General features: G+C 44.6%; 1 pseudogene; it reads left to right on the forward strand.

The window, feature by feature from the left end:
- The first annotated feature begins 3,341 nt into the window (after positions 1-3,341).
- Positions 3,342-24,601, forward strand: part of LOC119360829 — a 45,977-nt pseudogene continuing 24,717 nt past the window's right edge.

The following is a 24,601-nucleotide window of genomic DNA, read 5'->3' on the forward strand; positions in this document are numbered from 1 at the left end:
GATGGCTACCACACAAGGCACATGATCTGAAGCAGTCCTAGCCAGAGGCAACACCTGGGTGGAGGGGTAACAAGTGATCCAGTTTGAGGAAGTGAAGAACCAATCAAGCTGCTCTAGTAGAGGATTATCCTGCATATTCGACCAAGTGAAGGATCTCCCTTTTATAGGCAACTCAAGCAAGCCAAGATGGCCAATAATCTCATTAAAAATGAAGATATCATTAGCATCGCCACCAGGTAAGTTCCTGTTCTCAGTTGATCGAATAAAATTAAAGTCTCCCAAAATAAGCCAATTTTCAGAGTCAGGGATGGAAAGGTTATAAAGCCAGTCCACAAAATCATCCCTTGCCTGGCCACGACATGGCCCATAGACCGTAACAAGCGTCCATTGTTCATTGTTATGTTTGGACGTAAAGTGCACAATTACGCCAAACTGCTTGACCTCAATTAATCTCCCTGTAAGGATAGAGGAGTTCCATAACACAACAATTCCGCCCGAAGACCCAATAGAAGGACTATAAGCAAAAGAGTCAAAACGAGAAGGGCAAAATTTCCTGACAGTTCTGGAGTCCATATACTCCATTTTCGTTTCTTGCAGACAGATAACAGAAGCCTGACTTTCATCCACTTTATTACGAACAGCAAGCTGACGATCATCAAAATTTAAGCCCCGAACATTCCAACACATAACCCGCCAACTTCTAGTAGACCGAATATCCATTGAGCATAGAGGTTACAAGTTTAATAGCATACCCACATAGCAAGCAGCACATAGAGCATTTCAGACATGCAGCAACGCCAAACAAAAGAAGTTTGCAAGGACAACGTACAAGTCCCGAAGACAAATTATGGAATAAATCCTACGATAACTAGTCCAGTTATGGGTCGACCACACCCCGGTTGAACAGCACAGACTAATCATGGGATGACTTGTCCTTGGCAGAAGAAGGATCCGCCATAAGCGCATCCACAGAGAGTTTATCAGCAGAGATCCCCAGATCCACTCCAATTTGCTGAATATGACGAATAGGTGTTGGAGGTGGCACCGAGGGCATGCGACTAGCAGGACCATCATCCGTCAGTGGCTTGGAGCGGGGCTTCTTTTTCTTAGGTTCAACCATAGGCAAGGCTTGAAACACTAGCTTGAAACCATCTCTTTTTGCAGAACTACGGGTGCAGCGACGCAGTTCAGAGTCCACAACAGGAGTACAACTGCGCTTGGGGGCCTTCTTCTTCTTCAGAGAAGGAGCAAAAAAGGAGAACTGCCCATCAGAAGCAGACGAAAACTGCAGGCCTGTGTCCTGCTCCAACTCCATCTGGTTGTCAGGAAAAAGATCACGAGCAATTCCCCTAGGAAGTGAGAAAGCAGACAGAGGGGCAACCATGCTAAACGAATCATCAATGATAATGTCAGAAACCCAATGGATGTTCTCAAAAGCCATAGACCACGATCTCTTGGAAAGGACCAGTTGCCCGAAAGGAGACTGCATGACCGGCTTTGGAACCTGAAGAGTAGTGCAACGCCCCAACAGAGTATCAAAAGTTCGTCTCCAAGCCATTTCAGGAGGTAATTGTGGGCCATAAACAACCTGCACTCTACCAACAACAAGATCTGAAGGCTGGAACGGCACAATAGCCAAGGCATCAGGATCAACAGGTGGCGCATCTATCTGAATGACATTTTCATCCACATCCACAGCATGCTGAATACCAATCTGAAGATCACCCTGGCCAAGAACTGGCTCCACTGGTACAATATCAAGCTAAGCATCCAAAGCATTATCTCCAATATCGTCCGGAACTTGCACAATCACAGCTGGATCTTGTACAATCGCCACATTTTGTAACATAGGATCAGCCTGAACTTCCCCTACCGACTGGCTAACAGAGCCTGAGAACTCCTGCTGGTTAATGACCATAGACTCCTGATCAGGAGCAAGCTCCACTTGCACTAGGTCCACCTGGTCATCCTGCTGATTGGCGTGCCAACCCCAACCAGCACCCTGATTATCCATGGGAGGTGGAGGAGGCGGCACATCGTTCCACCCAAGAGCAGGGTAAGGCGGAAGAGCAAAGATATTATCTTCATGGATTAAGTGACCAGGCATGGGGTGAGGATTGCCGTCAAGAGGCATGGGATCTTCGTCTTGTGGCATTTGCTCAGCAAAATTGGCTCCTAAGATATAACAAGGCGCTGTCCAAGAAACCTTAGCACCACCCCAAGCAGCATAATCAGAGAACACCACGTCCCTAGGAACCAGAATATCCTCAGGGAAGGAGGCAAACACAATAGATCGGACGAGATATGGATCATCACTAATCCAATGATGGAACTGTCCAAAGGTATTAATAGCAGCCCTCAAATTCTCAGTATTACGGAGATCTAGGGGGACACCTAAGAACATCAAACATCCTTCACGAAAGCCTTGAACCCCCCGAAAACCCTCTCCGTGGTCATGCTTCATAAAGCGAACAAATGTATCCTGACCAAGATCTTGAGGGGGTAGTTGAATCAAAGCAAAACGCTCACCAGCATCCCTGACCTCAAACAGACCCACTCCAGAAATCCATGGTTGAGCAGAGCGGACATGAAAACCCATGTGGTTGATAAGCTCCACCACCTGCTCACGTACCTGACCCATCTGATGCAAGGGTGGCGCCGGCATCACCTCAGCAATCATGAAGCTCTCATGCGAACGAATAATGGGCGATGGAGGCGAGACGAAGGTACGAGGAAGGCGATGAACACCTCCGTCAATGATGTGATGACCCACCGGCACATATCGCTGCGGGTCCAGAGCAAAGTTAGCCATGGGAGGCGGCGATGAAGGAAGCGGGGGCGTTGGAGGAGGCAGAGTAGATGGGGTGCGCGGAGTGCAAGACTGCGGGCAGGTTAATGGCGATGTGATAGGGCAAGCCTGCAGAGGTGGCGGCAGCGCGCGCTTCCCCAAGCAAGGAGAGACCGGCGTATCCGAAATAGGGGGACGCTTCCGTTTCCAACATAAACCTTTTTCAATCGCAATATAGTCGCAATCTTTTCTTGAATGATGAGGATCACCACATGCTAAACATCCAACGGTGGAGGGGCAGCTGACAGACAAGTGGCCCCCTAGAGAACAACGAGAACACGTCAGCACTTGGTCCACCATGTCATTGACCATGGCCTCGAAAGCATCCTGAGCCTCTTGCGTGGACGGGATCAGTAACATTGTGGGGCTAGAAGGCCCAATTGTAGAAGGATTGGGCTCCACAGCACTTGGGCTGCCACATAACGGAGAAAAACCTAGCTTGGGAAGACAGTTGGGCGAAGGACCAGTGACCACCAAATCCGAAGAGCCCAACATGGCGGAGGGGCCCAACATGGCTTCATTGGAATCATTAGCAAATCCGCCCGAAGAACACGCCAGAGATGAAGGTAGGGGTTCCGGGGAAAGCGATCGGATAGGAACGACAGTACCAAAAGTGATCGATGGCGAGGCAACCATCCACTGTAGCTCCACCAGCGGCGGGGGGTGAATCACAACGCGTTCCTTTGGGGGAAGATCATAGCCAGACAAAGAAGCCAACTCAAGACAATTCTGAGTAGCCGGATAGCGATATCCCTTGCACACATCATAATTCTGGAATGTGGCGAAAGAAAGCTTTTTACGAGTAGGATTAGCAGATCTGATCGCAGACTTGACAGGTGGCTTATGCATTGCCAACAAACCAAGAGCAGCTTGCCGCTTAGAAGGACTAACAAGAATCCATTCAGCATCACACTCCTTTTTCCAGATCAAGAACTCACGCCACCAATTTGGGCCACCATTGCCCCAAAGATGAAAATAACATTTAAACTGAGGGCAAGCGTAGGAACGTGAATCAACAATATGAAAACCAACCTCCTTGCAGGACACCACAAACGAAAAGACCTTGTCCTTGACATATGTCACCATGAGATCAATTGCTGAACCCCCTAGGGCTGCCTCAAGCGCCGCAGCCACATAATCTTCATCAAGCCGGAAATCATGCCGACTGAAAGAGACTACAAGAACAAAAGGACGGGATCCCTCCAAAGGATGGATCGAAAGACCAGAAGATCTAAAAACCTCATCGGCGAAAGCCACACCACGAGAAAAATCCAGATCCAGGGTTGCACCACCATCCAAACGCATAGAGAAATGGGTCCAAAGAGAGAGGAGAGAAAACCGAATCCAATGCGTGGAGAAGATCCAAAAGTTACCAGAGGAACTAGGAGATCACCGAGGAGAGTCGCCGGAGGGTGGGTGGGTGGGTGGGAGCGCCATACTCCCCTTGTCCCGTTACGCATGTACCTTTTTAAAGAATACTTGTGTTGAAGTTGGCAAGTCCCGTAGCATGCACGTATGGTAAAAGTTGTGTAACAAATTTATTGCATGGGGTGCTCTTTTGATTGCCTTCCCTTGAGTGGAGGTTGGGGGCGCGCGATGGTTAACTCCTACCAACCTCCCCCCTTGGAGCATGCGTAGTAGTACTTTGCTTTGAGGGCTAATAAAACTTTTGCAATAAGTATATGAGTTCTTTATGACTAATGCTGAGTCCATGGATTATACGCACTCTCACCTTTCCGCCTTTGCTAGCCTCTTCGGTGCCATGCATTGCCCTTTCTCACCTTGAGAGTTGGTGCAAACTTCGCCGGTGCATCCAAACCCCGTGATATGATTCGCTCTATCACACATAAACCTCCTTGTATCTTCCTCAAAACAGCCACCATACCTACCTATCATGGCATTTCCATAGCCATTCCAAGATATATTGCCATGCCACTTCCACCATCATCATCATGACATACATTACTTTTGTCATATTGCCATTGCATGATCTTGTAGTTGACATCGTATTTGTGGCAAAGCCACCATGCATTATTTTCATACATGTCACTCTTGATTCATTGCACCATCCTGGTACACCGCCGGAGGCATTCTTATAGAGTCATATTTTGTTTTAAGTATCGAGTTGTAATTGTTGAGTTGTTAGAAAAATAGAAGTGTGATGATCATCATTATTAGAGCATTGTCCCAAGTGAGGAAAGGATGATGGAGACTATGATTCCCCCATAAGTCGGGAAGAGACTCCGGACGAAAAAAAAGAGGCCATAAAAAAGAAGAAGAGAAAGGCCCAAACAAATAAATAAATAAAAAAGAATGAGAGAAAAAGAGAGAAGTGACAATGCTACTATCCTTTTACCACACTTGTGCTTGAAAGTAGCACCTTGCTCTTCATGTAGTGAGTCTCATATATTGTGCTTCAAAGTAGCACCAAGATCTTCATGATAGTGAGTCTCATAAGTTGTCTTTTTATACTAGTGGGAATTTTTCATTATAGAACTTGGCTTGTATATTCCAATGATGGGCTTCCTCAAAATGCCCTAGGTCTTCGTGAGCAAGCGAGTTGGATGCACACCCACTAGTTTTCTTTTGTTGAGCATTCATAGCTCTAGTGCATCCGTTGCATGGCAATCCCTACTCCTCATGTTGACATCAATTGATGGGCATCTCCATAGCCCATTGATTAGCCTCGTCAATGTGAGACTTTCTCCTTTTTTGTCTTCTCCACACAATCCCCATCATCATATTCTATTCCACCCATAGTGCTATATCCATGGCTCACGCTCATGTATTGCATGAGAGTTGAAAAAGGCTGAAGCACGTTAAAAAGTATGAACCAATTGCTTGGCTGAAACCGGGGTTGTTCTTGATGGGAGTATTTTGTGTGATGAAAATGAAGCATAGCCTAACTATATGATTTTGTAGGGATGAACTTTCTTTTACCATGCTATTTTGAGAAGACATGATTGCTTTGATTAGTATGCTTGAAGTATTATTATTTTTATGTCTATATGAACTTTTGTCTTAAATCTTTCGGATCTGAATATTCCTATCATAAGAAGATTTACATTGAAATTATGCCAAAGTATCACTCCGCATCAAAAATTATTTTTTTATCATTTACCTACTCGAGGACGAGCAAGAATTAAGCTTGGGGATGCCTGATATGTCTCCAACGTATCTATAATTTTTTATTGCTCCATGCTACTTTATCTACTGTTTTGGACTATATTGGGCTTTTAGTTTTTCTTATTAACCCTCAGACTAGTGGGACCCAACGTACTACGTGGAGAGAGGTAAGGTGACTAAGGCTGCATTATTTCTGCACCACTGTGGATAGTCTTACCACCAAAGCCACATGACACGATTATGATTGAAATCCCAATGACTCCCACACACACACACACACACACAAAACACATGGCATGCTTGTCACACGAATGCAGGAATGTATAAAAGGTTATTTTCCTCTCGTTGAACATAACGGGAGGGTTGTGTAGCTGGTTAGCCTGTTCGCTCATCAAACTTGAGGTCTCGGGTTCGATAAATACACTTGAGCATGATTTGTGCCAGGAGGATTCTTTGACTCGTCAAAATGGATGGATACAGAGCTATACGATCTCGTAGTGACCGTATAATCACCTCATCATGTATAAGCTGCAGCATTGGCACTTGTTTTCTAGGGTTTGCATGCTTCACACACTCTCTCTCTAGTATATATATATACATGCTAGAGCCTCAGCACTTGTAGTTGCTCTCTTCACACTCTCTCGCTCTCTCCAGATCTAAACAAGACTTCGTTGGCCTCTCTCTCCCCTCACTACTGCTCAAAGAACCGGCAGGATCCGTCCGCCGGGAAGGGAAGGAGGCTTAACGCTGTCGCCGTCGGCGAGGGAGGGAATCCACTACCGGCGCAGCTGTTCACTTTCACCCAACGGCAGCGCGGGAGGGCCTCCGACCCCTTCTTCTTCGCCGCCGTCCCGTCACCCACCGAACCACGCCCCAAGAACCTTAAGGTATAATTTACTTACTCCATATGCATTGCTCTAGCTGCATGTATACCATGAATCTAGGACGTGGTTCAAAGAGGAAAGGAGTGGGGGAAAGTAGTGGGAAAAGTTGTATATAGCATGAATCTAGCACGTGGTTCAAAGAGGAAATGAAGGGGGAAAGTTGTATAGCATGAATCTAGGACGTGGTTCAAAGAGGAAAGGAATGGGGGAAAGTAGTGGGGAAAGTTGTATCGCATAAATCTAGGATGTGGTTCAGAGAGGAAAGGAAGGGGCGAAAGTACTAGTACAAACTGGCTATCTGATACGTCTCCAACGTATCTATAATTTTTGATTGCTCCATGCTCCTTTATCTACTGTTTTGGACTATATTGGGCTTTATTTTCCACTTTTATATTACTTTTGGGACTAACCTATTTACCGGAGGCCCAGCCCAAAATTGCTGTTTTTTGCCTTTTTCAGTATTTCGAAGAAACAGAATATCAAATGGAGTCCAAACGGAATGAAACCTTCGGGATCGTGATTTTCCAACCGAACATGATCCAGGAGACTTGGACCCTACTCCAAGCAGTGCCCGAGGAGGTCACGAGGGTGGAGGGCGCGCCCCCCTGGGCGCGCCCCCTACCTCGTAGGCCCCTTGGAGCTCCACCGACGTACTCCTTCCTCCTATATATACCTACGTATCATCGAACGATCAGAACAGGAGCCAAAAACCTAATTCCACCACCGCAACCTTCTGTATCCATGAGATCCCATCTTGGGGCCTGTTCCGGAGCTCCGCCGGAGGGGGCATCCACCACGGAGGGCTTCAACATCATCACCATAGCCCCTCCGATGAAGTGTGAGTAGTTTACTTCAGACCTTTGGGTCCATAGCTAGTAGCTAGATGGCTTCTTCTCTCTTTTTGGATCTCAATACAATGTTCTCCCCCTCTCTTGTGGAGATCTATTCGATGTAATCTTCTTTTTGCGGTGTGTTTGTTGAGACCGATGAATTGTGGGTTTATGATCCAATATTATCTATGGAAAATATTTGATTCTTATCTGAATTCTTTTATGTATGATTGAGTTATCTTTGCAAGTCTCTTCGAATTATCCTTTTTGGTTTGGCCAACTAGATTGGTAGTTCTTGCAATGGGAGAAGTGCTTAGCTTTGGGTTCAATCTTGCGGTGTCCTTACCCAGTGACAGAAAGGGTTGCAAGGCACGTATTGTATTGTTTCCATCGAGGATAACAAGATGGCGTTTTATCATATTGCATGAATTTATCCCTCTACATCATGTCATCTTGCTTAAGGCATTACTCTGTTTTTACTTAATACTCTAGATGCATGCTGGATAGCGGTCGATGAGTGGAGTAACAGTAGTAGATGCAAAATCGTTTCGATCTACTTGTTTTGGATGTGATGTCTATATACATGATCATTGCCTAGGTATACTCATAACTATGCTCAATTCTGTCAATTGCTCAACAGTAATTTGTTCACCCATCGTAGAATACTTATGCTCTTGAGAGAAGCCACTAGTGTAACCTATGGCCCCCGGGTCTATTCTCATCATATCAATCTATATCACTTTATTTACTTGCTTTGTTTTTATTTTCCCCTTTACTTTATGCATACATCTATCTATCAAAAATACCAAAAATATTATCTCTATCAGATCTCACTCCCGTAAGTGACCGTGAAGGGATTGGCAACCCCTAAGCGTTGGTTGCGAGTTGCTATCGTTTTGTGTAGGTACGAGGGACTTGTGCGTGGTCTCCTACTGGATTGATACCTTGGTTCTCAAAAACTGAGGGAAATACTTACGGTACTTTGCTGCATCATCCTCTCCTCTTCGGGGAAATCCAACGCAGTGCTCAAGAGGTAGCACTATCCAGCACCTACGTTGGTCAAAAAGGGAAAACAATGACAAACACAGTACGCACATCTGTACCGAACTGATATTTTGTTTTGGGGGACAAGGCTGTAGAGTTTGAGCAGGACTAGATTTGCTGCGCTCACATAGGGAAAGGTGTCTAAAGATAACAGAACTGGGACTAACACAAATATGATCCTTAGTTGTTTGTTCTTTGTTGCAACAGACTGTGCATGACCATAGTACATCGGTAGATGCACATGGTGCTGGTGCGTCCACTGTCCCGTGCAACTCATTAGCTGTTGTTAATCTAAGGCCCTGTTTGGTTAAAAACTCCCTAGTCCCTACCTGCTTGGTTCCAGGGACTAAACATGGACTAGAGGTTATTAAATGACATGCTAAAAGACCATGTTACACCTAGTAATGAACTAATAGAGACAAGGTGCGATGCATGGCAGGGGCAACTGTTGGAAAAAGTCCCAAAAAGACTCCCTCGGGGTCTTCTTTCTTTAGTCCCAAATGCCCACTTTTAGTCCCTAAAAGTCCCTCCTGTTTGGTTTAGATGGGACTGACACGGAGTTTTTTTAGTCCCTACACCAAAATGTCCCTATAAACAAACACCCTCTAATAATGCCGCTGGAAAATTGATGCAATGCCACAGTTAAAAGCAAATTACATGTTTAACAATTTTTATTGTTAATATAATCTCTATGTTAATATTAATCAATGCCACCGTTTGAGAAATACTACTGTCTTGCTTTCTTTCCCATTTAGATAAGGTAGATGCTTCTTTTTGTTGGCTTCTGTGTCATCCACCATTATTGACCACTAATTGTTTCCTTTGCACCTCTGTGTAAACAGGGTTATCTACTTCACCTCGTTGCCATTGTGACCTTTTGTTGCACTACACAAAACACTTTTGTTTTAAGAGTGTTTTGTGCAGTTCAACCAAAATGTCACACCGACAACGTTGCTTGATTGCTTGATCTTAGGGGAACTGCACAAGAGGAGATCTTACTTCCTATCCACGTTGGCAAATTTGGTTCAGATCTTATTCTTGTGAGTTGTTTGAATTCCGCATCATGACAGGTCAGTACTAGCCTTCTTTCACATGATTCCGTAGTGTGCTTTCATATGTTGCTTGATTTTAGTGAACTGCACAAATGGAGACAAGACTTCCAATCTGTATGTGCACCGTAATATCCCATTGAGGTAAGATAAGGATATTTCACAACTATTGGCCTGTATTTTGCCACTTTCATCAGAAAATTAAGTTTAGTACCATACTTGTGCTCCCTAATTGACATGCCAAATCTTACATTGAAGGCGAAGCTTGTCTGTTATTGAACCAAGTGATGAAGGGGAAGAACAAGCGGAAGAAAAACAAAAATCAACTCCCGGTGTTGTAATGAAGCACTGGAACTATGATGACACAAGTAATGAATAGTTTTGCATCTTAATTTATTGCTATGGCTGGAACGAGCAATTGTTTTGCCACTGATTTGATGCCACTCTTAATGTAATACGTAATTATCTCTACTTGTGCAAACAGGGATCTTCTTTGAAGATACCATATATTTTAGTGGAACTGCACAAGAAGATGTTGGAAACATTAAACTAATCGAGGAGTATATAGTAAGCATGGCTACCACCGTAGATAGCAACAGATGGTTCCGGAGAAGTGCTTCATCTGTATGCTCTACACAATAAGCCTCTCAACAAAGGTTGGTACTCACCCACTGATTTCATCCATATGATTGAGCTTTGTCATCTCTATTGGTGTGGTGCTACTGTTTAGATACTGTCATGAAAAAGTGGTATTGTCCTTGAGAAGTGCTTCATCTGTGTTATTTTAAATATTTCCTTTCTTTTTTTTGAGCAAACAGGGATGATAGCATTTAGTAGTCCTCTTGTCTTTGCACAACAGGATCATCTTCCTCTAAAGAAGAATATGGAGTACGTGAAGTGACTAGTTCCGATTATGCCAGGATGAAGAAGCCATGTCTATCTTCTCATCAGAAGGAGCAGTTGAAGGATGGTTACATTACTCCCCACAAGACCAAACTAGCTTCAGCTTAGAAGGACTGACAAATCTCCATTTTTTTGCTATGATGCGTGAGTACAATGTTGTTCTAGGATTCTTTCTGGTGAGTTCCATTTTTCTAAAACTGTGCTCCACATGGACCATGTAGGTGCCTGTTTAAACTATCAATTCATAGTACAGTTTGCTTTGTACTAATCACTTTTTTGTATTTGTGCAAACAGGGGTGCTCAGCTTGATTTCAATGGGAACTGCACAAAATGTTCATGAATACATCGAATCATTCATTTCCACTACAAGAAAGGAGGTGCCGATAAGTTCAAGGCGTTGCAACATATCAGAGCAAAATCATACAAGCTACGCACGAATTTGGTTGATTTTGGTGGAACTGCACAAAAAGAACAACTGGTTTATTTAGCACGAGGTGCCATGTCAATGTCCGAACTGATGGAAAACCCTGCCCATTCCACAATCGTAGGCATTTGATATTTTGGAATGGGACAACCTTGTCAAATTTTGCTCATTGATTTTAGCAAGACATGCGTTTGATATTTTCGAATGGGATGCCCTTTGCTGTCAGCAGCGTTGATCAATTTTTTTCTTTATTCTTTAGTTGTGAAGTAAATATTGCCCCTGACATGTGAGTCGCTGAGATGCATAATCATCGATTGTTTTGAATGTTCTCTATGAATTGCCAGCCCTGTGTGTTTGATTGCAATGTACAGAAATGCTAAAAAGCTGCTCAAACTCTTTGTACTCCTTCTGTTCCTTTTTACTTCGCACATTGTGAAAGTGCATTCTTTTTTGTATAAGATTGGTCAAAGTAGAGATACTTTGACTGCAGACAAAACTTGTATGCAAACTAGAAAGGACCGGAGGGAGTACATGTGAAACTGCTGCAAACAAGGTGATCACCCTGGGAATAATGCTAGTACATATTGTTTTGCATGTTCATCCAATGCCAGTAATACAGGAATTCGAACTAATCGAAATAAATTCATTCATACACGGTCGGATTTCATATAAACATGCCGGATTTCATTACATTTCATACATTCTTCAACTAAAAAGGGGCGCGCTGGAGGTATAATTAATTAACCGAAGCTACCCACCTGTGTCCCGCTGAGCCAAACAGAAGCTTCAGTGACTTAACTGCAGGTGCAGTTGCATAACTGACATGTGGCCTGTTGGGCCCATGTGTCAGTCAGCCAACTGCACCAGCAGTTAAGTAGAAGCAGCGTTCTTCTCCAGCGCAGCTCTCCGACTCCACGTTGCCGCCAAGAAGCTAACCGGCCATCAATGATCAACCCGCCTAGCTTGGCTTCAATCGGAGGGTAGCGGCGGTGGCCTTACTTGGACCCAAGCGGCCGCGACCTACTGTGTTCTGCTCTTCCTCGTTTTCTGTGTGGTGCGGCCTCGTTGGCAGCGGGGTGGGGCCTCGGCGGAGCCGGCGATGTCCTCTGTCTCGGCGGAGCGGTGGAAATCCTCCCCCGCATTGCCGGCAGGGTGGGGCCTCGGCTGAGCCGACGATGTCCTCTGCCTCATTGTTGGTGGGCCGGGGCCTCGGCGGAGGTGGCAGTATCCTCTGCCTCGTTGTTGACGCCGTGGGGCCTCGGCGGAGCAGGGCCTCGTCGACGCCAGCGGAGCGGGGACTCGTTGGAGCCGGCATTGTCTTCTGCCTCGTCCTCGGTCTCGCCAAACAGCGCCTCACCCGCTTCATCGCCCTCTTTGTAGGCGGCCATAGCCTCCACCACCCGCATGCGGTACCGCTAGCGCTCGAGGCGGCCCTTGCAGGCGGAGCGGTACGAGTCGAGCAACGCCTCCTGCTCCGCCCACTCCACGGTGATCTGCTCCTTCGCCTGCATGTGCTCTTGGAGGAGATGGTGGTTGTAGGCGGCGTCGGCATGCGCCTCCCGGAACTGCTCCTCACGCATCTGCCTCACCGTGTCCATATATTGGGCACGGGCCTCGCCGATGGTCATGGTGCAATGCACCAGCGAGGATGGCGTGGAGGAGGGGGTTGGCGCCAGATCGTCGACTACCATGTTCTCCATTGGGACGTCATCGTCCTCCCGCTGCTTGCCGGTTGGCAGCAATGGCTGCCATCTCCTTGTGGTCCATCGTCCGCCCGTCCCAAAGAGCGCTGGAGCGCGAGGAAGCCATGGTGGGCAGTAGTGGTGTGGACAGGAGAAAGGGAACGGATGCGGATGACTGCGGCTATGGTCGGCGCAGCAGTTTATATAGCAATGGTGGGCAGCATCGGGACGGACGTGTGGCACCGGAGTAGCCGCCTCGGCAACCACGTATCATTAATGTGGGCGGCAGATGGACGGATGGACGACGCTTGTGTCATTTGAAGGCGGAGCAATTTCCTGCACCGAGAAGCAGGGCGGGCGGCGCTGACTGTTTTGGGTGGAAAGGGCGCGGGGGCGAGGAGATGACTTTATTTGGAGAGGATGACAATGGGGACCCACCAGGGCCATAGCCTCACGTACGCAAGTGCCTCCGTGTTATATATATAACTATAATTTATTTTGCTTCCTCCTGGTTTCCTGACATCACGGTCCCACACCATTGTCAACCTATGTACTCCCTCCTTTCTGGTTTATAGGGCTTACAAAATTTTATCTTTTCCATTTTATAAGGCTCAATTTGGTTGTTTTTCATCACATGTTCAGATTCCAAGGTGCATTAAATCATTGCATGCAAGTATTAAGAGAAAATTGACCAATGCATGTAAATTATGCATGCATGCATTGCAATTAATGCATTGATAAACATAATTTTTTGAGGATAACAAGAGCATTTATTAGGTGCTTTTGCAAAACTACAAAAAATATTCCACCACTCGCAATCTACCTTGATTGGTGAGATTTTTGAATTGAGCACTATAAACCGGAAAGGAGGGAGTAGTCAATAAACGAGAGAATTGCACAAGAAGCGGCCGACAGCTGGGACCAACAGCTCGAGCAGTATTTGTGTTTTTGAGGTGTGAGCACTGTAGAGTTTTTCGATGTTTAGCCTAGATATTAATTTTTCTCCTCTGAACAACAACGAAAACATCGCTGCAGGTATTAACTGGGCAGGCTCTGGCCCTTCTAGCCCAGGCTAGATATCCAACCATTAATTTTTTTTTCAAGCTGAAAATGGCTAGCCCAGCTATACTTTTTTTTAGGAATACCCAGGCAAGGTCAAGTTGTTATTCTCCACCCCGCTGGGCTGCAAATCTTTCCTAGGAGGGATGCATTAGGCTTAACAAGAAAATGGGCTTTAAGAAATAATAAATGGGATGTAATTATAAAAAACTGGGTAGTAACTATAAAAAATGCACCAAACACGTAATTACTTTATAAAATATTATTTTTGGATATTGAAAATTTTAATTTCATTAATTGTTGCGAGCGCAATGTTTCGTTGGATTTTTACGTAATATAAATTTATATTGAAATTGTATTTAATCTGACTAGAAATTTTGGGATAAAAATATTTCGGATCCCATCAAAATGTTTGAAATTTTATTGAATTCTGTTTTGAACGGTTGGTTGAAATGGGCTGTACTTTTAACAAACTGTAAATGGGCTGTAGTAAATTCCATTAGAATTCAAAAATGGGCTGCACATTCTTACAAATCTCAAATGGGCTATAAGTTCTCTGCCACACACTTCTGACCTTACTAAGTTGACGCGTCCCCTAAAAAAATAGAGTTAACGCGTATGCAAGGCTTTGTCAACTTATAGTCAACACACGGTTCTAGCAGTAGTGACCGTTGGATGTCCATCCAACGGATGCCGTGCTTCTTCTTCAATCTCGGATATTCTAGCTTCACCCGCCAAAAAATGATTCCTCCCCCTGACATCTGGGGTGCACCATTTCGAAGCTGACCTGTGGGCCTACTAAGTTGACGTACCAAGGGCTTGGTCAACTTAGTCAATATAAACGATTCTAGCTGCAGTGACCGTACGATGTCCATCCAACGGCCGTCGTGCTTCTTCAACCTCTGGTCTTCTTGCTCCAGCCACCCAAAGTAGTGCCGGTCGTGCCGCCTGCTCGTGCCTCCCGTGGCCGGCTGTGCTGTCGCGGAGGCCTCACCGCCCCCAACTACTCCCACCGCTGGCCATGCCATCCCTCCACTCACCCACACCCCCTATTATTCTGCAGCGACGGCAGCGCAGCCGAACCAGTGAACCCTCGTACTCCTCTCCATGTGTGCATCAACTGCCGCGTCTTCCCTGGCTCCACGTCGTCCCCTTCCTAGGCCTTGCCGTCCTCCACCGCCGTGGTGCTCTCGGCGCGGCGTGGTCAATGTGGTCAAGGAACGACTTCCATCGGACGTGGACTGTACGTGGAGAGGCTAACAGCTGGGTCCACGGCAACCGCAAGGAAGTGCCTCCTTATTACGCACAAAATAATTATTCCTCCACCTGACAGTGGGGACCCACCGGACGGGCCACCGTATTTTGCGAAAAAATGATTCGCCCCCTGACTGTTGGGACCCACCAGCTACATCTTCGCATGCAAGGAAGTGCGTCCGAAAAAACGATTCTCCCCCTGACTGCTCGGATCTACCAGCTACATCTTCGCACACAAGGAAGTGCGTCCGAAAAAAACGATTCGACCCCCTGACTGTTGGGACCCACCAGCTACACCTTCGCACGCAAGGAAGTGCGTACGAGTAAAAAAAACAAAACAAATCGGCCCCTGACTGCTGGGACCCACCAGCTACATCTTCACACGCAAGGAAGTGCCTGACAGTCGAGACCCACCTGATCAAAGCGTACGTAGCATTGTCATTCTGGTCGCGAACGTGTACGTACATATATACTGGTCGATGTAGAGGCGCACACGTGTCGTACTAGAGGCGCGTACGTGTCGTAGTAGAGGCGCGCACGTAGCATGTACACGTACGTACAGCAGCCAGTGTGCAAGGAAGAAAATATGGCCACGTATGTGTACATACGGGCGGGGTCTCGAATGCCTACTCGCGCATACGTACGGCCAGAGCTCGTGTACATGGCTGGGTCAGAACAGAGAAACATCGTCATCGTCGTGTTCATGGGGAGGCAACGGAATGCGTCGTGTTCATGGGGAGGCAACAAAATGCGTCGTGTTCATCGGGAGGCAACGGAACGCGTGGGAGCCAACCGGCTTGGACGGAACAGGCGATGGAAACGAGGCCCGGCGTACCGCAGAACGGAGGAAACGGCCTTGTGTTCAACCGGCCACAATTGAAACGGGGTCCTATTCATCGGAAGGGGTGTGGCGTACCGCAAAACGGAGGAAACTTACCTCCTACGGTCGAAACGGGGGTCCCGTTGATCGGGAGGGTGTGGCGTACCGCAAAATGGACAAAAAGGATTTGTGTTGGAGCGCTACGGTCAAAACGGGGGTCCTGTTCATCAGGAGGGGTGTGGCATACCGCAAAACGGGACTCCACGGGATACTGTTCATCTCCACCGTCGACCTCCTCCAGCCTTCACGGGCTACCGTCGACCTCCTCCAGCCTCCACGGGCTCCTGTTCATCCAGCCTCCACCGCGCGCTACTCCACCGGCTACTGTTCAACCACCCCTCCATGGGCACCCCTCTACCGTCTACTGTTTATCCAGCCCTCCACGGGGTCATCCTGTTCATCCAGCCCTCCAGACCATGGGGTCCTGTTCATCCAGAGGCAACGCCACCGCTCACTGTTCATCCAACCCCCCGCAACGCTCACTGTTCATCCAGAGAGGCAACATTCATCGGCTTCAGTTAGCAGCAGTAGCGAAGGAATCGCTCGATCGGGTTCAGTTAACAGCCATCGATCGATCGTTCGGGTTCAGTAACACGTAGCCTGCAGTGCAATTGCTCAGGTTCAGTTAGAGCCCAATGCCTCGCTCGGGTTCAGTTAGAGCCAACGCTTCGCACACACGTGCATACGTGTACGAGAGAAATGTGCATCGCTCGAGCCCCGACCGCCCACCGTAACCGGGAACTCCTCGAAATTTTCCTCGCCCTCGCTTTTACCACGGTTTTTTCCATCATGGACAGCCCAAAGAAAGTCATGCAGCTGCGTCTCCGGCCCGCCCAGGACGAAAAGCCCATTTTCTGTCATGATTTTTTGTCATAGAAGTAGGAGCCCACCACATCTATGATGATACCGGGTTTTGTCACAATTATCGTCATAGAAGTGTCATATGTATGATAGAAATTTTTTTCGTTCGGCCCAAAATGTCATGGATGTGTCTTTTTTTGTAGTGCTAACTTGTTTTTGTAGGGCTTGTTGTGATGTGATATGGTCAAGACATGATGTGATATAATTTGTTGTATGAGATGATCATGTTTTGTTAAAGTTATCGACAACTGGCAAGAGCCTTATGGCTGTCTCTTTGTTGCATAAGATGCAAGCACCATATAATTGCTTTACTTTATCACTATGCGATAGCAATAGTTGCAAAAGCAATAGTTGGCGAGACGACCATGTGACGACACATTGATAGAGATCATGGTGTCATGCCGGTGATGATGGAGACCATGATGGTACTTTGGAGATGGAGATCAAAGGCACAAGATGATGATGGCCATATCATGTCACATATTTTGATTACATCTGATGTTTATCTTTTATGGTTCTTATTTTTCTTAGTTCGACGGTAGCATTATAAGATGATCCCTTACTAAAATTTCAAGGTATAAGTGTTCTCCTTGAGTATGCACCGTTGGGACAGTTCTTCATGCTGAGACACCACGTGATGATCGGGTATGATAGGCTCTACGTTCACATACAATGGGTGCAACCCAGTTTTGCACATGCAGAATACTCGGGTTAAACTTGACGAGCCTAGCATATGCAGATATGGCCTCGGAACACTGGAGACTGAAAGGTCGAGCGTGAATCATATAGTAGATATGATAAACATAGAGATTCTTAGCATTGGAAACTACTCCACCTCACGTGATGATCGGACATGGTTTAGTTGATTTGGATCACGTGATCATTTAGATGACTAGAGGGATGTGATACGTCTCCAACGTATCTACTTTTCCAAACACTTTTGCCCTTGTTTTGGACTCTAACTTGCATGATTTGAATGAAACTAACCTGGACTGACGCTGTTTTCAGCAGAACTGCCATGGTGTTGTTTATTGTGCAGAAAACAAAAGTTCCCGGAATGACCTAAAAATCCACGAAGATAACTTTTGGAAAATATAAAAAAATACTGGCGAAAGAATCAAGGCCAGGGGGCCCACACCCTGTCCACGAGGGTGCCCCCTGTCTCGTGGGCCCCCTGCTGCTCCGCCGACCTCAACTCCAACTCTATATATTCCGTTTCGCAGAGAAAAAAAATCAGAGAGAAAGTTTCATCGCGTTTTACGATACGGAGCTACCGCCAAGCCCTAATCTCTCTCAGGAGGGCTGATCTGGAGTCCGTTCGGGGCTCCGGAGAGGGGGATTCGTCGCCGTCGTCATCATCAACCATCCTCCGTCACCAATTTCATGATGCTCACTGCTGTGCGTGAGTAATTCCATCGTAGGCTTGCTGGACGGTGATGGGTTGGATGAGATTTACCATGTAATTAAGTTAGTTTTGTTAGGGTTTGATCCCTAGTATCCACTATGTTCTGAGATTGATGTTGCTATGACTTTGCTATGCTTAATGCTTGTCACTAGGGCCCGAGTGCCATGATTTCAGATCTGAACCTATTATATTTTCATGAATATATGTGAGTTCTTGATCCTATCTTGCAAGTCTATAGTCACCTATTATGTGTTATGATCCGACAACCCTGAAGTGACAATAATCGGGATACTTCTCGGTGATGACCGTAGTTTGAGGAGTTCATGTATTCACCAAGTGATAATGCTTTGGTCCGGTCCTGTATTAAAAGGAGGCCTTAATATCCCTTAGTTTCCACTAGGACCCCGCTGCCACGGGTAGGTAGGACAAAAGATGTCATGCAAGTTCTTTTCCATAAGCACGTATGACTATATTCAGAATACATGCCTACATTACATTGATGATCTGGAGCTAGTTCTGTGTCACCCTATGTTATAGCTATTACATGAGGAATCGCATGCGACATAATTATCCATCACTGATCCAATGCCTACAAGCTTTTCACATATTGTGCTTCGCTTATTTACTTTTTCGTTGCTATTGTTACAATTACTACAAAATTGTTATCTTTACTTTTGCCACTGTTACCATTACTATTATACTACTTTGCTACTAAATACTTTGCTGCAGATACTAAGTTATCCAGGTGTGGTTGAATTGACAACTCAACTGCTAATACTTGAGAATATTCTTTGGTTCCCCTTGTGTCGAATCAATAAATTTGGGTTGAATACTCTACCCTCGAAAGTTGTTGCGATTCCCTATACTTGTGGGTTATCAAAACTAATTTTCTGGTGCCGTTGCCGGGGAGCATAGCTCTATTCTTTGAGTCACTTGGGATTTATATCTGCTGATCACTATGAAGAACTTGAAAGACGCAAGAACTAAGATTTTTCCCTCAACTAAGAGGGGAGGTAAGGAACTGCCATCTAGCTCTGCGCTAGATTCTCCTTCTGTTTTGAGTAATCTTGCGACACCTAAACCTGCTACTGCTATGAATTCTTATATGTCGCATGTTATTGATGATGCCACTTCTGCTATGCATGATACTTATGATGAAACTACTTCTGTGCTTGATACTATTGTGCCATTAGGTGAATATCTTGATGAACAACTTGCTAGGGTTAGAGAGAATGAAATTATTGATGATTGTGATGATGAAGGTTCTCCCCCTAATTATGAATTGCCTGTTGTTCCTGAGGGTTATGTTATGGATGAAGAAGCTGCTAGAGATATTTTTGCTTGCAATGATAGATATGATCATAAGAAGTTATTAGCTAAATGGAAGCAGCAATCCCTTAATGCTAGAATGAAACATGACCCCGCTTTTGCTACTTCACCTATCTGTGTTACTGATAAGGATTATGAATTCTCTGTTGATCCTGAGGTAATTACTTTGGTTGAATCTGATCCTTTTTATGGCTATGAATCTGAAACTGTTGTGGCACATCTTACCAAGTTAAATGATATAGCCACCCTGTTTACTAATGATGCAAAGTCCCGCTATTACTATATCCTTAAGATATTTCCATTCTCATTGAAGGGTGATGCTAAAACTTGGTTTAATTCTCTTGATCCTGGTTGTGTGCGTAGTCCCCAGGATATGATTTATTACTTCTCTGCTAAATATTTCCCTGCTCATAAGAAACAAGCTGCCTTGCGGGAAATATATAATTTTGTGCAAATCAAAGAAGAGAGTCTCCCACAAGCTTGGGGGAGGCTTCTCCGACTACTTAATGCTTTGCCTGATCATCGTCTGAAGAAAAATGAAATACTTGATATCTTTTATAATGGACTAGCCGATGCTTCCAAGGACTACTTGGATAGTTGTGCTGGCTGTGTTTTCAGGGAAAGAATAGTCGATCAAGCTGAATTGTTATTGAATAATATGTTGACTAATGAAAATTTGGACTCTTCCTGAGCCAATTCCTGAGGCAATTCCTGAGCCAATTGAGCCAACTCCTGAGCCTATTCCTAAACCTACTCCGAAGAAGAGGGGCGTTCTATTTCTCAGTCCTGAAGATATGCAAGAGGCAAAGAAATCAATGAAAGAAAAAGGTATTAAAGCTGAAGATGTTAAGAATTTACCTCCTATTGAAGAAATACATGGTCTTAATCTACCTATTGAAGAAACACATGGTCTTGATAACCCGACACAGGTAGTAAAGGTAAATTCTCTCTATAGATATGATAAAGTTGAAATCCCGTCTACTAAATTTCATAGCCAATGCTTAGATGAATTTGATGACTTTATGGCTAGACAAGAAAGTTTTAATGCTTATGTTGGTAGAGAATTAAAGAATAATGCTTTCGAGATAGGACGCTTGAGTGATTATATGGCTAGAGATAAAGGTGAACTTAAACTCATTAACAAATATGCTTCTATGGTTACCACTCAGGCTGAGCAAGTACTTAAAGCTCAAAGTGATTTGCTTGATGAATTAAATAATAAACATGATTTTGATGTTAGAGTGGCTACTAGAACTTGTAGAATGACTCAGGAACCTTTGTATCCTGAAGGCCACCCTAAGAGATTTGATCAGGATTCTCAGAGAAATAATTTAGATGCACCTAGTCCTTCTAAAAAGAAGAAAAATAAAAATGATAGGACTTTGCATGCTTCTAGTGAACCTATTATAGACACACCTGAGAATCCCAATGATATTTATATTTCTGATGCTGAAAGACAATCAGGTGATGAACATGAACCTTGTGATAATGTTAATGATAATGTTCATATTGATGCTCAACCTAGCAAAAATAATGATGTAGAGATTGAACCTGTTGTTGATCTTGATAACCCACAATCAAAGAATCAACGTTATGATAAGAGAGACTTTGTTGCTAGGAAGCACGGTAAAGAAAGAGAACCATGGGTTCAAAAACCCATGCCCTTTCCTCCTAAACCATCCAAGACAAAGGATGATGAGGATTTTGAGCGCTTTGCTGAAATGATTAGACCTATCTTCTTACGTATGCGCTTAACTGATATGCTTAAATTAAATCCTTATGCTAAATATATGAAGGATATCATTACAAATAAAAGAAAGATACCGGAAGCTGAAATTTCCACCATGCTTGCTAATTACACTTTTAAGGGTGGAATACCAAAGAAACTTGGAGATCCAGGGGTACCAACTATATCATGCCCCATTAAAAGAAATTATGTTAAAACTGCTTTATGTGATCTTGGAGCCGGTGTTAGTGTTATGCCTCTCTCTTTATATCATAGACTCGAATTGAATAAGTTGGCACCTACTGAAATATCTTTGCAAATGGCCGATAAATCAACTGCTATACCTGTCAGTATTTGTGAGGATGTGCCTGTTGTAGTTGCAAATGTCACTATTTTAACGGACTTTGTTATTCTTGATATTTCCGAGGATGATAGTATGTCGATTATCCTTGGTAGACCCTTTTTAAATACTGCAGGGCCTGTTATTGATTGCAACAAAGGCAATGTCACTTTTCATGTTAATGGTAATGAGCATACGGTACACTTTCTGAGGAAACAACCTCAAGTTCATAGCATCAATTTTATTGGAAAAATTCCAACTATCATTATTTGAGGTTTTGAATTTCCTCTTCCTACTGTCAAGAAAAAATATGATATTATTATTGTTGGGGATGTGCATATCCCCATTGAGGTAACCTAGTGTTATTCGAAATTTCTCCGGTTCCATGTTATTCGGAATGAGTTTGTTAACAAGACTTGATCAACCTTGTTAGTGGATTCATTTTGATGATCATGAGATGGATGAAACTAGAAGGCACAACCTTCTGTACCCTCTTTTTACTTTATGTTATTTAGAATAAATAAAGCAAAAATAGTATTATCTGTCTGTTTTTTGAAATATCCCAAAAATAAAAGTGCTCCAAATGCCTTGCAAATTTAGTATGATTTTTATGGAATATTTGAGGATTTTAGGCACTGAGAACACTATAGGGGGGGCAAGCACCTGGCCACGAGGGTGGAGGGTGCGCCCACACCCCCTGGGCGCACCCCCTATCTCGTGGGCCCCCGGTGGCCCCCCTCCACTTATTCCTGCACCCACACACTCCATCTTCCTCCCAAAAAATCCCCATCCAGCTCAAGCACGAGTTCTAGCTCATTTTGCTACGATTTTCGATCTCCTTACTCAAAGATCCATTCACAAAACTGCTTTGGAAGATTGTTGCTTGGTATGTGACTCCTCCATTGGTCTAATTAGTTTTTGTTCTAGTGCTTTATTTATTGCAAATTTTTGCTTCTTAGGTGACCCTATTCTTGAGCTTGCATGTCAAATTTATGAGGTCCCAAGTAATTCTAATGCATGATATAGACTCTAGGCACTTGTGGGACTAGTTGCTACCAATCTTGTTTAGTTTGATTCACTTTTATTTTGAAGTTACTAAAAATTTCACAAATTTTCCAGAGAAATAAATATGTCCAGGAGAATGTACCAAGGTGGTTCCTTAACAAAGATAGGACCTAGGCATGCTATGCGTGAGCAATACGATGAACCACCAAGGGAAGTTGAGGTACGGTCGTTTGAATGGCCGTCAGACGAGTTTATGGTTAATGCAGGCATCAAGGATGAATTTGACGCAAATGTGCGCAATGCCGATCTTGAGGACTTCATACAAGATAAGTGTCCTCGGTACTACCAATTGAATGTCATGTTTGATATCTATGATGAATCTTATACCATGGACTTAGAAGATTCCACAACTGCTTGCAAGCTCCCACAATGGGGCAATGTTCATGAACCTGATGACCCACAAGTGTAGGGGATCTATCGTAGTCCTTTTGATAAGTAAGAGTGTCGAACCCAACGAGGAGCAGAAGGAAATGATAAGCGGTTTTTAGTAAGGTTTTCTCTACAAGCACTGAAATTGTAGGTGATAGATAGTTTTGTGATAAGATAAATTGTAACGAGTAACAAGTAAATAAAGTAAATAAAGTGCAGCAAGGTGGCCCAATCCTTTTGTAGCAAAGGATAAGCCTGGACAATTTCTTATAATGAGAAAGGAGCTCCCGAGGACACATGGGAATTATCGTCAAGCTAGTTTTCATCACGCTCATATGATTCGCATTCGGTACTTTGATAATTTGATATGTGGGTGGACCGGTGCTTGGGTGCTGCCCTTACTTGGACGAACATCCCACTTATGATTAACCCCTATTGCAAGCGTCGGCAACTACAAAAGAAGTATTAAGGTAAAGCTAACCACAACATTAAACATATGGATCCAAATCAGCCCCTAAGGAAGCAACGCATAAACTAGGGTTTAAGCTTCTGTCACTCTAGCAACCCATCATCTACTTATTACTTCCCTATGCCTTCCTCTAGGCCCAAACAATGGTGAAGTGTCATGTAGTCGACATTCACATAACACCACTAGAGGAAAAGACAACATACATCTCATCAAAATATCGGACGAATACCAAATTCACATGACTACTAATAGCAAGACTTCACCCATGTCCTTAGGAACAAACATAACTACTCACAAAGCATATTCATGTTCATAATCATAGGAGTAATAATATGCATTAAGGATCTGAACATATGATCTTCTACCAAGTAAACCAATTAGCATCAACTACAAGGAGTAATCAACACTACTAGCAACCCACAGGTACCGATTTGTGGTTTTGATACAAGATTGGATACAAGAGATGAACTAGGGTTTTGAGAGGAGATGGTGCTGGTGAAGATGTTGATGGAGATTGATCCCCTCCCGATGAGAGGATCGTTGGTGATGACATTGGTGATGATTTCCCCCTCCTCGAGGGAAGTGTCCCCGGCAGAACAGCTCCGCTGGAGCTCTAGATTGGTTCCGCCAAGGTTCCGCCTCGTGGCGGCGGAGTTTTGTCTCATAAGCTTGCCCACGATCTTTTTCAGGGTAAAAGCCTTCATATAGCAGAAGATGGACACCGGGGGCCACCAGGGGCCCAGGAGACAGGGGGCGCGCCCCCACCCTCCTGGCCAGGGTGTGGGCCCCCTGATGTATTTCTTCCGCTCAATAATTATTATTAATTCAAAAAACATGTTTCGTGGAGTTTCAGGATTTTTGGAGCAGTGCAGAATAGGTTTCAAAAGTTTGCTCCTTTTCCAGCCAGAATTCCAGCTGCCGGCATTCCCCCTCTTCATGGTAAACCTTGTAAAATAAGAGAGAATAGCCATAAGTATTGAGATATAATGTGTAATAACAGCCCATAATGCAATAAATATTGATATAAAAGCATGATGCAAAATGGACGTATCAA

The sequence above is a fragment of the Triticum dicoccoides genome, chromosome 2B, assembly GCF_002162155.2.
Source record: "Triticum dicoccoides isolate Atlit2015 ecotype Zavitan chromosome 2B, WEW_v2.0, whole genome shotgun sequence".
Classification (NCBI taxonomy): Eukaryota; Viridiplantae; Streptophyta; class Magnoliopsida; order Poales; family Poaceae; genus Triticum; species Triticum dicoccoides.